The sequence below is a fragment of the Athene cunicularia genome (assembly GCF_003259725.1).
Source record: "Athene cunicularia isolate RWA chromosome 13 unlocalized genomic scaffold, athCun1 chr13_part1, whole genome shotgun sequence".
NCBI classification, from domain to species: Eukaryota; Metazoa; Chordata; class Aves; order Strigiformes; family Strigidae; genus Athene; species Athene cunicularia.
In genome coordinates, this window is record NW_020799117.1 from 20,218,098 (window position 1) to 20,230,074 (window position 11,977).

Below are 11,977 nucleotides of genomic sequence, written 5' to 3' on the forward strand. Positions count from 1 at the left end.
ATACCTCGAGTCATTGAGACTAATAATACGGGACTGCCACTGGATGAACCACATCTTGGCATTTGTGAAGATGCTTTACTAGGAGAAGGACTGTTTACTAATCCTCAATTACAGGGACATGGCACCCCCTTATTTTAGAACAATCCCAACAATTAGAAATTAAATGCCTTAAAAAGAAACATGGAGCTAGCAGCTCCAAGCAGAAATATGTTACTTATCCAGCAGGGAAACAGAGAACCTTTTTGCAGTTTGCTGAAAAAAAATTTCTGACGCTTTAGAAAAACAAGTAGACGATAATGGACTGCGGCAGATGTGTAAGCAACTTGCAGAAGATAATGCTAATGAGGACTGCCAAAAAATTATGGAAGCCATGCCTGGAGATACCTCTATACCTGACGTGGTTGCTGCCTGATCTAAATTTGGCACTGTGGAGCATAAAATGGCAGCACTAGATACTACCATGAAGGCTAAATCCACTCTTGAGTGCTTTGGATGTGGACAGGAGGGACATGTTAAAACAAATAGCCCTGCCAAAAAAAAACTTCCAAGAAACTCCTCCAGCAATTCCACAGGACTAACGTGAAGCCACTGTGGAGAAATATGACATTTTGGCAAACAATGTCACTCCAAATATAATTTCAGTGCACAATCTCTTCAGGGAAATGGCAAGAAAAAAGTGAGAGGCCAAGTGAGGACAAAAATTAAATCCAGCAACCGCTTCCCGAGAGCCAATCCTGGCAGGGCCACCACAAATCTCATTGGATGGATGGAAATCCTGCTTCAAGCCTTCCAGGAGCAGATGCAAGTCCCTCAGGAGAGGAGAAGAACCACCAACCTCTGTAGGTGCCCGAGGCTCTCAGGCTGTTACCGCTGGAGAGCTGTGGCCAGACCCAGGGAGTGCCGCCGTGAGGAGCACTGCAGAGCTCACCGGCCCCATCCCCTGCGGAGCCAGGAGCAGCAGCCGTAAGAAATGGGATGGATGCAGGGATGTTGCTAGGGGTCCCAGTGCTTTGGAGCACCCGCTAGACAGGCACAGGAAAGTTTCTTGCCCCCAGGGTCGATCAGGCCGGGGACATCTGACCACTCCTGGAAGCCCCTGAGATGGCTCCAGGCTGAGGGAGAACAGGGCTTGGGCATCTCCTGGGAGGCGTGACCAGCCTGTGGGACGCGGAGGCAGGTCTTGCTCACCTGCTCAGGGACTAGCTGATCGCCATGGCTGCAGTCAGGAAGGAATTTTCCCCCGGGGCACATTGGTGCTGGCCCCCGGGGGTTTTTTGCCTTCCTCTGCAGCACTGAGCATGACCACTTGTCAGGGCTCCTCCGGTCCCTTTTGGCCAGGTTACTGCCTGCTGCTCGTCCACCACGAAGGTGGCCTCTCGTGCCCTGCAGCTGGGGGGAGGAAGGCTTTTTTTCCCCCACGGTGGGCTAGCCAGTGTCCCTGGGGGTTTTTTGCCTTCCTCTGCAGCACGGAGCACGGCCCCTGGCCAGGGCTCCTTTGGGCCATGCTGGCCAGGTGCCTGCTGCTCCTGCTCCACGAAGATGGCCCTCGTGCCCCGCATTCGGGGGGAGGAACCTTTCTGGACTCCCAGTGTGGGCCCTAGGGTGCCCTCCAGGGGTTGCTGCTTGTCCTCTGTAGCACTGATCACAGTCCCATGTCAGGGCTCCTCTGAAATTAGGTGCAGGAACATTTAGGGGTTTTTTTGGATGCCAAGATGAGAATTCATGTGAAAAGAGTTCACAAGCCTTGCCAAGTGTAATACTTTGGAAAATACCACGCACCTCCTGCTCGAGAGCTCCTCCTCTTTTTTAAAAAGTGTCTGATCACTCCTGCTCCTCATTCTTCAGATTCTCGCTCTTCAGCAAACAGGGACTAACTCAGAGCCTGCTTTCCTGCTGCCACTTTGTCATCCAAAGTCAAACGTGGCATTGATCATAGTTCTCCCTTACAGACTGAAACAAAGAAGTTAGAAACACGAGAGCAAAACTAATGATAAAAAGAATAAAATACCCCCCATCACAACAATAAAAAATAAAGAGCAAAAATTCAAGGAAAAATAGCCATTTAAATAGTTATAAAAATAATGACAAGATATGCAAAACAATACAAAAATATTAAAATATTTTTAAAATAGAAAAAGATAATTATCAACCTTTAAAAACATCTTTTAAAAAATAATTCTAAACTAGGTGCAGGAACATTTGGTGATTTTTGGATGCCAAGATGAAAATTCATGTGAAAATAGTTCATTCCCCCAAAAAGAGAGAAAAGTCACATTCTTCAAACTTTGCAGTTTGCTCTCAAGTGCACCTTCTTGCTGTCTCCACCACTTACCTGCTTTCCTCTTTCTGGCAAAGATTCATCTTTACCATCACATTCATGCATCTGTCCCTCCACACGACGCAGGGGAGTCGTGACTTTCTGTGGCCCTCCCTTCCCTTTGCCAGGCTTCCAGCAAAGGTTTTTCAAGCTAAACTGAGGATCACATCAGCCCACTCCTGGCTACACATGTGCACCACGTTAATGCTTGTGAGCATCTGCTCTGAAACAGACTGAGAAAAATACAGTAAAATCCTGTTAGCACTTGGAACCTTTGTGATGGGTGTCCTTGAAGGTGGCTTTAGAGCTGAAAGAGTCCGACCTTTACGGCAAATAACTGTCTCCTTGGGAGGGAAGGGAAATAGGGAAGGGAAAGGTACTTCAGCTGCAAGAGACCTCACTTCCCTTTGCTCCAAACAGATGGGACGCAAGTCCTGCACTTTTCCAGCCTTACAGGGCTGCTGCAGGAAATTCTCTCCTGTAATTCCTGCTAGTGTCACGGAAAGAACTCTGCAGCTGCACCATTTGCACCTCCCTGTCTGGATTCACAAAGAAATCATGTGGTAATTCCTAAGAGCTATGAAGAGGAATCAGAAAATCACACTGAAGAAACTAACAATCACCGCCGAACAGCAAGGTCACGGAAAGAAGGAAATAGGTGGTCAGCTCTTGGAAGTTGTTCCTACACATCATGCTTGTATACTAATCCTCTGTCTGAGAGATCAACATCCGAGTAAATTCTCTTTCCACGACCTGTCTATGAGAGGACCCAAACTATTCTACTTTATCAGGTAACGTATAACCAGTTCATTCCAAGGCATCATCCTGAGGAAGAAAAGTACAAGAAAAAGAAAAAGATTTCAGGCACTGGATATGATTGGAGGGAATGAAGATTTTTGAAATGAAAAGAGAAGAAAAAAAGAAGCCTGGAACAAAACCCTTGAGAGAGCTTCTAAAGAACAGGGAGCGTGTCAAAGGCAGATGAAACATGGAACCAGAAACCAGACAATTGTTTCTTCTCTGAGACTAGAACAAACTACCACTAGACAGATTATTTAATGGTGAAAAAAAGCGCTTTTTTCCACATTGCAAATAAATAGCTAGGAAGGTAACTGCCTCAGTGCATGCATGTCTTTCTATTTATTGCATGATTTTTTCACAAGTCTTTGTCTCATACCAGTAAAGAATTAAAGCAATGGCCCAACGTGCCTTCTGAAACGAAAACCTTGCATTCCAGCACGTTCAAGTTCCTCACACAAGCACTGTGAAAGCAGTGAACTAAACAGCTACTTACGCTAGAGTCAGGATAAGCTACTGATATGACAAATTCTGGCAACAGGAAAATGTCCCCTACCTTTCTTCCCCATCTGTGAACATACTATGCCTGGTAGAAGCCAGCCCTGCTGTGAGCAGGAGGTTGGGATCTTTTTGAAAGCACATTAACCTGTGCACATTGAGATTGGTTGTATCCTGCAGGGAAGGCGGGCTGGAAAATTAGAACAAGGAAAAAAGAAAAAAAAAATAACAAACCACTGAACCCCAAAGTTAAAAAAGGCATTGTAACAAGGGAAGCAAAGCTTGAAAGGCCTCCCTCGGCACATGGCGTTGCCAGTCCCTTCTCCTGGTACAGCAATGAGCAGCTTGCAGGCATCAGCTAGCAGGCACCCGTGACAGGTAGTGCGTTTGCTGCCAGGTTGAGAGAAGGCTGAACACATCACCGAGAGTACTGAAGACAGGTATCTGTCCATTTCTTGGTCAGAATGAGCCTGGGATACACAGAGCTTTAGCACCTTGTTTCTGCAATTGTCTTCAAAGTCGACACATGATGGTGCTGCAGTCCACGTGCTGCAGAGCAGCCCTGGCTAAACAGTCCCCAGAAACTCTCTGCAAGAGGGGTTTCCACTGAGCTGTCACTGGACTATTTCTAAGGATGTTATCACCATTAGAGGCTAACAAAAGCCTGTGGGTGTTTGACTGGACATGCTTTCAGAGTGATCTGTCTTTCACCTGGGCTAACACCTTTCTATCAGAGCAGCTTAGGAGATAAAAGCGGAGGAAAACCAATAGAGTTTCCTCTTCTTTACCAGTAGTGAGTTTGTCAAGGGTACCAAACTGGGAAGTGCTGATGGCTCTCTTGAAGGACAGGAGGCCTTGCAGAAGGATCGATACAGATTGGAGCACTGGCCAGTCAGCGATGGGATGAAATTTAACAACTCCAAAGACCGGATTTTGCACCTGGCACGGCACTATGGCAGGCACAAGAATACCTGGGAGAGGAGTGGCTGGAGAGCATCCCTGCAGAAAGGGATGCAGGGGCGCTGGCTGACAGCAGGCTCAGTGCGAGCCAGCAGTGTGCGCGCCCTGGCAGCCAAGAGGGCAAACAGCACCCGGGGCTGCATCAAAGACAGCAGAAGCAGCCGGGCCAAAGAGTGGATTATCCCGCTGTATTCAGCGTTGGTGCGGCCTCACCTTGAGTGCTGCTGTCAGTTCTGGGCCCCACAATCTGAGAAGGATGTGAAGGTCCTTGAATGTGTCCAGGGGAGGGCAACCAAGCTGGTGAAAGGGCTGGAAGGAATGTCCTGTGAGGAGCAGTTTGGGACCTTGTGTTTGTCTAGTTTGGTGAGGAGGAGGCTGAGGGGGGACCTCATTGCTCTCTACAGCTTCCTGAGGAGGACAGAGGCAGGGGGAGGTGCTGAGCTCTTCTCCCTGGTGTCCAGGGAGAGGCTGTGTGGGAATGCTTCCAAGCTGCACCAGGGGAGCTTTAGGGGGACATTAGCATGCATTTCTTTACCAGCACTCTATGGGAATGCCATTAGTACAGCCAGAGTTCATTCTTTCAGGATGTGCTATTTCAGCACCTCTTGGCCTTGCAGGAGCCATGCAAAGAGGAAGGCATGCTCTGAAGATGCACTGCCTTGGAGTGCTTGTTTCCAAGCGTGACTCACAATGCAGATTTGAGCTGATGGAGTAGATAAGGTTGCAAGTCCTGGCTCCTGACAGGCTGTCTTCTTCCTAACAGCCTCTGGGGAGGGGACACTCCTGGCAAGGGAACTCGTCTCTAGCCTCCCTCTGCCTGCTGCTCCAGCAGAGCCACGTCTGCACAAGGGCGAGGGCCTGTCTCTTCACAGCTGGCTGGCATCAAAATGTTGGGATTCTTTCACTGAGTCGACATAGCCTGGCAGTTTTCTGCCCTCATTTCACTACTTTTGCAGAACAATTCATGACCAGGCATGAGCTGGAGAATTGCTTTATATTGTGCCATTTATTAATTTAAAAGAAAACCACAAAAAGCAGCTGAATAAGCTCATCAGGAACTTCATCCCCCCACCATTGCAGGTGGTTTCAGCCGTGCCCAGAGCATGGCCACCAAGGGCAGGGACAGCCCCTGGGCCTCCTGGGTACAGCGACTGCCTCGGGGCCAGCACCCCAAAGGCTTCCTCCAAAGGGGGCTGTGCATGAGGGGCCCTGTCAGTCACCCCCAGGTCACAGTGCCACCCCCAGGTCACAGTGCCAACCCTGGCAATGCAGCAGTCGCCGTGCGCCGGGGCAGTAAAAAAGGGGGCACCCGCCAGTGTCCAGCTGCCAGAGCTGCCCCAGGGACATTCGAGAGCAAGCCCTTGAGGAGAGGATGGGATTAATGGCAGGGGGCTGAGGGAAAAAACTGCAGCCTGGTTGAGGCTGCTGGAGGTTCTCTCACGCAAGGCCAGCTCCTGGCATGGCCACCACAAATCTCATTGGATGGATGGAAATTCTGCTTCAAGCCTTCCGGGAGCAGATGCAAGTCCCTCAGGAGAGGAGAAGAACCACCAACCGCTGTAGGTGCCCGAGGCTCTCAGGCTGTTACCGCTGGAGAGCTGTGGCCAGACCCAGGGAGTGCTGCTGTGAGGAGCACTGCAGAGCTCACCGGCCTCATCCCCTGCGGAGCCAGGAGCAGCAGCCGTAAGAAATGGGATGGATGCAGGGATGTTGCTAGGGGTCCCAGTGCTTTGGAGCACCCGCTAGACAGGCACAGGAAAGTTTCTTGCCCCCAGGGTCGATCAGGCCGGGGACATCTGACCACTCCTGGAAGCCCCTGAGATGGCTCCAGGCTGAGGGAGAACAGGGCTTGGGCATCTCCTGGGAGGCGTGACCAGCCTGTGGGACGCGGATGCAGGTCTTGCTCACCTGCTCAGGGACTAGCTGATCGCCATGGCTGCAGTCAGGAAGGAATTTTCCCCCGGGGCACATTAGCGCTGGCCCCCGGGGGTTTTTTGCCTTCCTCTGCAGCACGGAGCAGGGCCCCTGGCCAGGGCTCCTTTGGGCCATGCTGGCCAGGTGCCTGCTGCTCCTGCTCCACAAAGATGGCCCTCGTGCCCTGCATCCGGGGGGAGGAACCTTTCTGGACTCTCAGGGTGAGCCCTAGGGTGCCCACCAGGGGTTGCTGCTTGTCCTCTGTAGCACTGATCACAGTCCCATGTCAGGCTCCTCTGAAATTAGGTGCAGGAACGTTTAGGGGTTTTTTGGATGCCAAGATGAGAATTCATGTGAAAAGAGTTCACAAGATTTGGCAGGTGTAATATTTTGGAAAATGCAATGCAGCTCCTTCTCGATTGCTCCTCCTCTCTTAAAAGTGTCTGATCACTCCTGCTACTGATAATTCACTCTCCTCTCTGGGATGTGACCAGGATTCCTCCCCGACATGCCCCAGACTCTTCTGACCCCTACTGCAGGGATATCAGATCCAAGGTAGCACCCTCACACTCCTCCAAGGATGCCGCCTGAGATATTTATTACCTTCTGAGAAACTCTCCCACCTCCACGAACAAATATTCCTCCCAGGAACCTCCTGGACTCCTTTCAACTCTGCTTTAGGGAGGCCTAATCCTGGGTAGCAGTCCCAGACCCCTACAAGGAAGATACCCAGACGTATTTTCTCCCTGAATAATGGTCTATTCTCTGGGATCTGACCAAGATTCCTCCCAGACATGTCCCAGACTGTCCTAAGAGCTGCTGCAGTGCCCTGCAGGGGGGTTCGGGGAGGCCCCGGGCTGCTGCTGCCAGCTCCGAATGTTGAGCATAGACATCTACACCTCGGTTTTCCAGGTAGAGTGCTGTGCCAGCATGAATGCCGCTTTTTTCTTAAAAGTGTTAGCCAATTTTTATGGGGCCAGTCGATATCCCTGAGCCATTGCCTCCAGTACAGCTGTTGTAATCTGAGATTTTTGCAGCCCGTCCTTATTAATGCTTTTCTCTAAATCTTTAATAACAGAAAAATGCCGTTCTTCCCAACATGGCTGATGACTCGGCTCATAGCTTACAGGAGTAAGAATTTTTCTTGCCATGTCCATATTCCCTTGCGCCAAGGTTTTTTTGCCTCACTTTTACTTTTTTCCACCTCACTTTTATCTACAGATCATCCCCGATTAAGGGAGGACACAGACCAGACAGTTCAGATTCTTTTTCAGGATTTACAGCATCAGGATCTAAAAGATTATCACACCATTCTGCCTCTTCAAACAATAAATTTGGCTCTTTAAAGTGTCCCTTAGCCTTGCCCAGACCAATCATCATGGCTAAGTTTTTTATCGGACTTACTCCCCGCTTTTCTAAAAGGCAAAAAGTTTGAGGACTACCTCTCGTTCAAATATTCCTGCCCGGGCAAAATTCCTCAAATTCCTGGTGCGGCTTGACGACCTTCATTAAAGTCCAATCAAGTAGCCAACAATCAGTGAAGGCTCTTCCTGGGTATGATCCCTTTCAGCCTGTGGCCTTTCCAGGGTCTGACCCCCAATGCGGCATGGCCTTTCCAGGGTATGATCCCCAATGCGGCCAATTCCGGGGTAGCCCTCTTCGGATCGCCAAAATCCCCTGAAGCCGGACCAGCTGCCGCAATGTCAGACTTAAGAATCCCGACGCTTTAGGAGATGGCACACATCTCCTGCCATACTGCCATTGACAGTGACCTTATCTCCTTCCAACTCCGAATTTCCGTTCCGCCGCTTCCCGGGTTCCGTCTGGTGGAAAAGCAGAGTTCGGGTAACCCTGTTCGGTGCGCCACTTGCTGCGGGCTGAGGAAGCAAGCAGCCAATTGCATGTGAATGATAGAGCGAGCTTCAACTTTATTGAAAGAAATCACACCTTATCTAAGCACTCTCCAATAATCATGCATACTACTCACAAATCTATTGGATAGATGTAAAAAGCTACATTATAATATCCCAGCCCCTTGTGGCATTTCAGGTATGCATAAACACCTTCCCTCTTCTGAACCTGTTTTTCTCCCAGGGCTGTTTTTCTATCACCCCCAAGGTCACAATGTACCTCAGTTTCTCTCTTTGTTAACATAACATTCCCTTCTTAGCATAAATGTATCCTGGGTTTTTTCCTTTGTTTACCTCAGATGGCTGTAATCAGCTTCTGCAGAGACCCATGGCCTTGCTCTCTGCAAGCCATTCTCCAACATATTTTCACCCTGAATAATGGTCTATTCTCTGGGATCTCATCAACATTCCTCCCAGACATGTCCCAAACTGTCCTACGAGCTGCTGCAGTGCCCTGAGATCCCAGGTAGCAGCCACAAACTCTTCCAAGGAAGATAACCAGAATTTTTTTTTCCCTGATAACACATGCTCTTCTCAGGGATCTGAACAAGATTCCTCCCAGACATGTCACACACTGACCTGATGCTGATACAGGGCCCTGAGATCCCAGGTACAGCCCAAGAAGTCTCCAAGGAGGCCACAGGAAATATTTTTTACCATCTGGAGAAACCTCATCTCCAGCTTCCACCCAGATCTTCTGACAGGCATCTCCTGCTCTCTTCTCTCCTTTGGTTTAGGGCCATCACATCACAGGCAGCAGCTCCTGACACCTCCAAAGGAGACACCCGAGATGTGTTTTCTCCTGTAAAGAAAGATTTTGGCTTCAGCATCATCCCACGCTTCCTCCCAGCAATATTCTGGTGTCTTTTCGCGGGGATTTCGCAAGCCTAATCCTGGGAAGAAACCCCAGACTCCTCCAAGGACCATATTTAGACGTATTTTCTCCCTGAATAATGGACTATTCTCTGAGATCTGACCAAGATTCCTCCCAGACATGTCCCAGACTGTCCTGAGAGCTGCTGTGGTGCCCTGAGATCCCAGGTAGCAGCCACAGACTCTTCCAAGGAAGATACCCAGATGTTTTGTCTCTCTGATAATTCACTCTCCCCTCTGGGACCTGACCAAGATTCCTTTCTCATATGTCCCAGACAGTCCTGCGCCCTGCTCCATGGATATCAGATCCAAGATAGCACCCTCACACTCCTCCAAGGATGCCACCTGAGATATTTTTTACCTCCTGAGAAACTCTCCCATCTCCACAATCCAACCAAGAATCTTCCCAGGAAAGTCCTGGACTCTTCTCATCTCTGCTTTAGGGAGGCCTAATATTCAGTAACAGCCCCAGACTCCTCCAAGAAAGATACCCAGATGTTTTGTCTGCCTGGTAATCACTCTCCTCTCTGGGACCTGACCAAGATTCCTCCCTCATATGTCCCAGACTGTCCTAAGTGCTGCTGCAATGCCCTGAGGTCCCAGGTACAGACACAGACTCCTCCAAGAATGACACCTGAAATATATTTTACATTCTGAGAAACTCTCCCACCTCCATAATCCAACCATGATTGCTCCCAAGCACGTCCTGGAGTCTTTTCATCTCTGCTTTAGGGAGGCCTAATCCTGGGTAGCAGCCCCAGACTCCTCCAGAGAAGATACCCAGATGTTTTTTCCCCATATAAGATAAGATTTTTGTTCCTGGATCCTCCCACTTCTCCTCCAAGTACATATTGGGAGTCTTTTCACTTCTTCTTTATTGGTGTCTAATCCTGGGTGCCAGCCCCAGAGTTCTCCAAGGAAGATAAAAAGAGTTTTTTATCCCTGAAAGGTTGCTCTGTTCTCTGGGATCTGTGCAAGATTCCTCCCAGACATGTCCTAGACAGTCCTGAGCCCTGCTCCAGGCACCTGATATCCCAGGTAGCAGACCCATACTCCTCCAAACAAGTCAGTGTAAATTTTTTTTTTATTTATTTTATTCTGTATAGCCATGTTCTGAACATTTGGTACATCTAACAGTTACTTTTTCTGCTAGTCCCGTCTCCAAAATATGCTGCTGTTAATGCCTTCCACTCACTTGAAAGCTTGTCACATAGTTCCTCAGTAGAGGGTAACAGAAATAATTTGTTTTCTGGGACAAATACTTCTCATACACATCACTACCTCCGTACTGATACAACGATTCAACAGTGAAATAGTGAATTCAGGGTTACTTGGACAATTCTACAAGAACACGTTGCCTGGTAGTTTTACTGACAGGTTTTTTCACACAGTTTCAGCCCCAAGACTTCCCACACTGACAAAGGGAGCAACCCCAAGCAGAAATTCTCTCCCCATCCTTGTCACTGATTTGCCACCAATCAGTATTAATGTTTGATTCCAGTACGAATATAGAAATATTTTAGTAGGATTACATGTTTACATTTATCTTGCATTTTGCACATCTAACCAGAAACCAATGCTACTATGAATTCCTCTGTACAGCCCTGTACCATGGCCGAAGAATTGGTCAGTAATCATTTACTAGGTACACCTAGATACTGCTTAGGTAATTAGACATAATTGAAAATAATTCTGTTTGAAGTTGTTAGAGATGTCTAGACACATAAGTAATTTATTACCTAGAATACATTGGATAAGGTCTTAGATGTACCACAATTTGAGATTAATGAGAACGAACTGTAACAGTTTACAGATCTCTGCCAAGGAACAGTGAAACTAGGTAATGGGTAATTCCAGCAGGGGGAGATCGCGACCACCGACTCATGCGTCAGCAACCCAAATTACACCCCAGACTCATTTCTAGAGATTTCTAAACTTTAGTGCACAGAATCAGAAGTAGGAGGGAAGTATGATAATGATTTCCAGGAATTCTTGTGTTTATGTATGAATACTTAATGAATATGTATGGATTAATAATACATAAACTGTATGATTCTTGTAACTGGTGTGTATTGTTGGTGAGAGCACTCACCCATGCACCTGGCCGTCAGTAAAGAAGTATCTGCTTATCTGCATCAAATTGGTGTTGATAAGTTTCTATCCCAGCTCTTCGGTGACATCCTCCGCTCCCAACCTCTCTCACTGAACTACGTCCTCCTGCAGAAGCTGCACCCTCAGGGCACTGAGCCCAAAGGCACACTGGATCCTGTTCTACTCACTGAGGAGGGCTGGCTGTGGGGTTTTCACCTCCAGACTGAACTATGTCCTCCCATGTCCCCTGCCCTCTGCTGCTAAGGCACAAGCAGGAGGGGAAGCTTCACCCTGACAACCCAGCAGGCGCTGACTCCAGGGCCATACAGGGAGGTGCCCCACACCTCCCCTTCCCCCAAACCCCCCAGCTTCCCCCTACGCCATCCCCTCTGCCACACACAGCCCCAGCTTCCCATGCCCCAGGGCACCCTCCCCCCAGACCTGTCACACTGTACACATAACTGCCACAGCTTCCCCCACCATGAACAGAGACCCTCGGAGCTGCCCCTGCACATCCCCACTGCCACATGCAGACAGCCTCCCCAGCTCCACCCAACCAGCACCCCCACACCACCCCGGGGGGGTCTCCACAGCTCCCCACACCCACCCCCCACTG

General features: G+C 49.0%; 2 long non-coding RNA genes across 2 annotated transcripts; both read right to left on the reverse strand.

Moving 5' to 3' along the window:
- Positions 1-1,267: 1,267 nt before the first annotated feature.
- On the reverse strand, positions 1,268-4,891 carry LOC113485405. Its single transcript, XR_003399414.1, has 3 exons — positions 4,585-4,891; positions 2,333-2,550; positions 1,268-1,950 (listed from the first exon to the last, which is right to left on the reverse strand). It is a non-coding gene; the product is annotated as an uncharacterized LOC113485405 (long non-coding RNA).
- A 3,875-nt stretch (positions 4,892-8,766) lies between these two features.
- Positions 8,767-10,061, reverse strand: LOC113485404. Its single transcript, XR_003399413.1, has 2 exons — positions 9,921-10,061; positions 8,767-9,631 (listed from the first exon to the last, which is right to left on the reverse strand). It is a non-coding gene; the product is annotated as an uncharacterized LOC113485404 (long non-coding RNA).
- Positions 10,062-11,977: the final 1,916 nt, after the last annotated feature.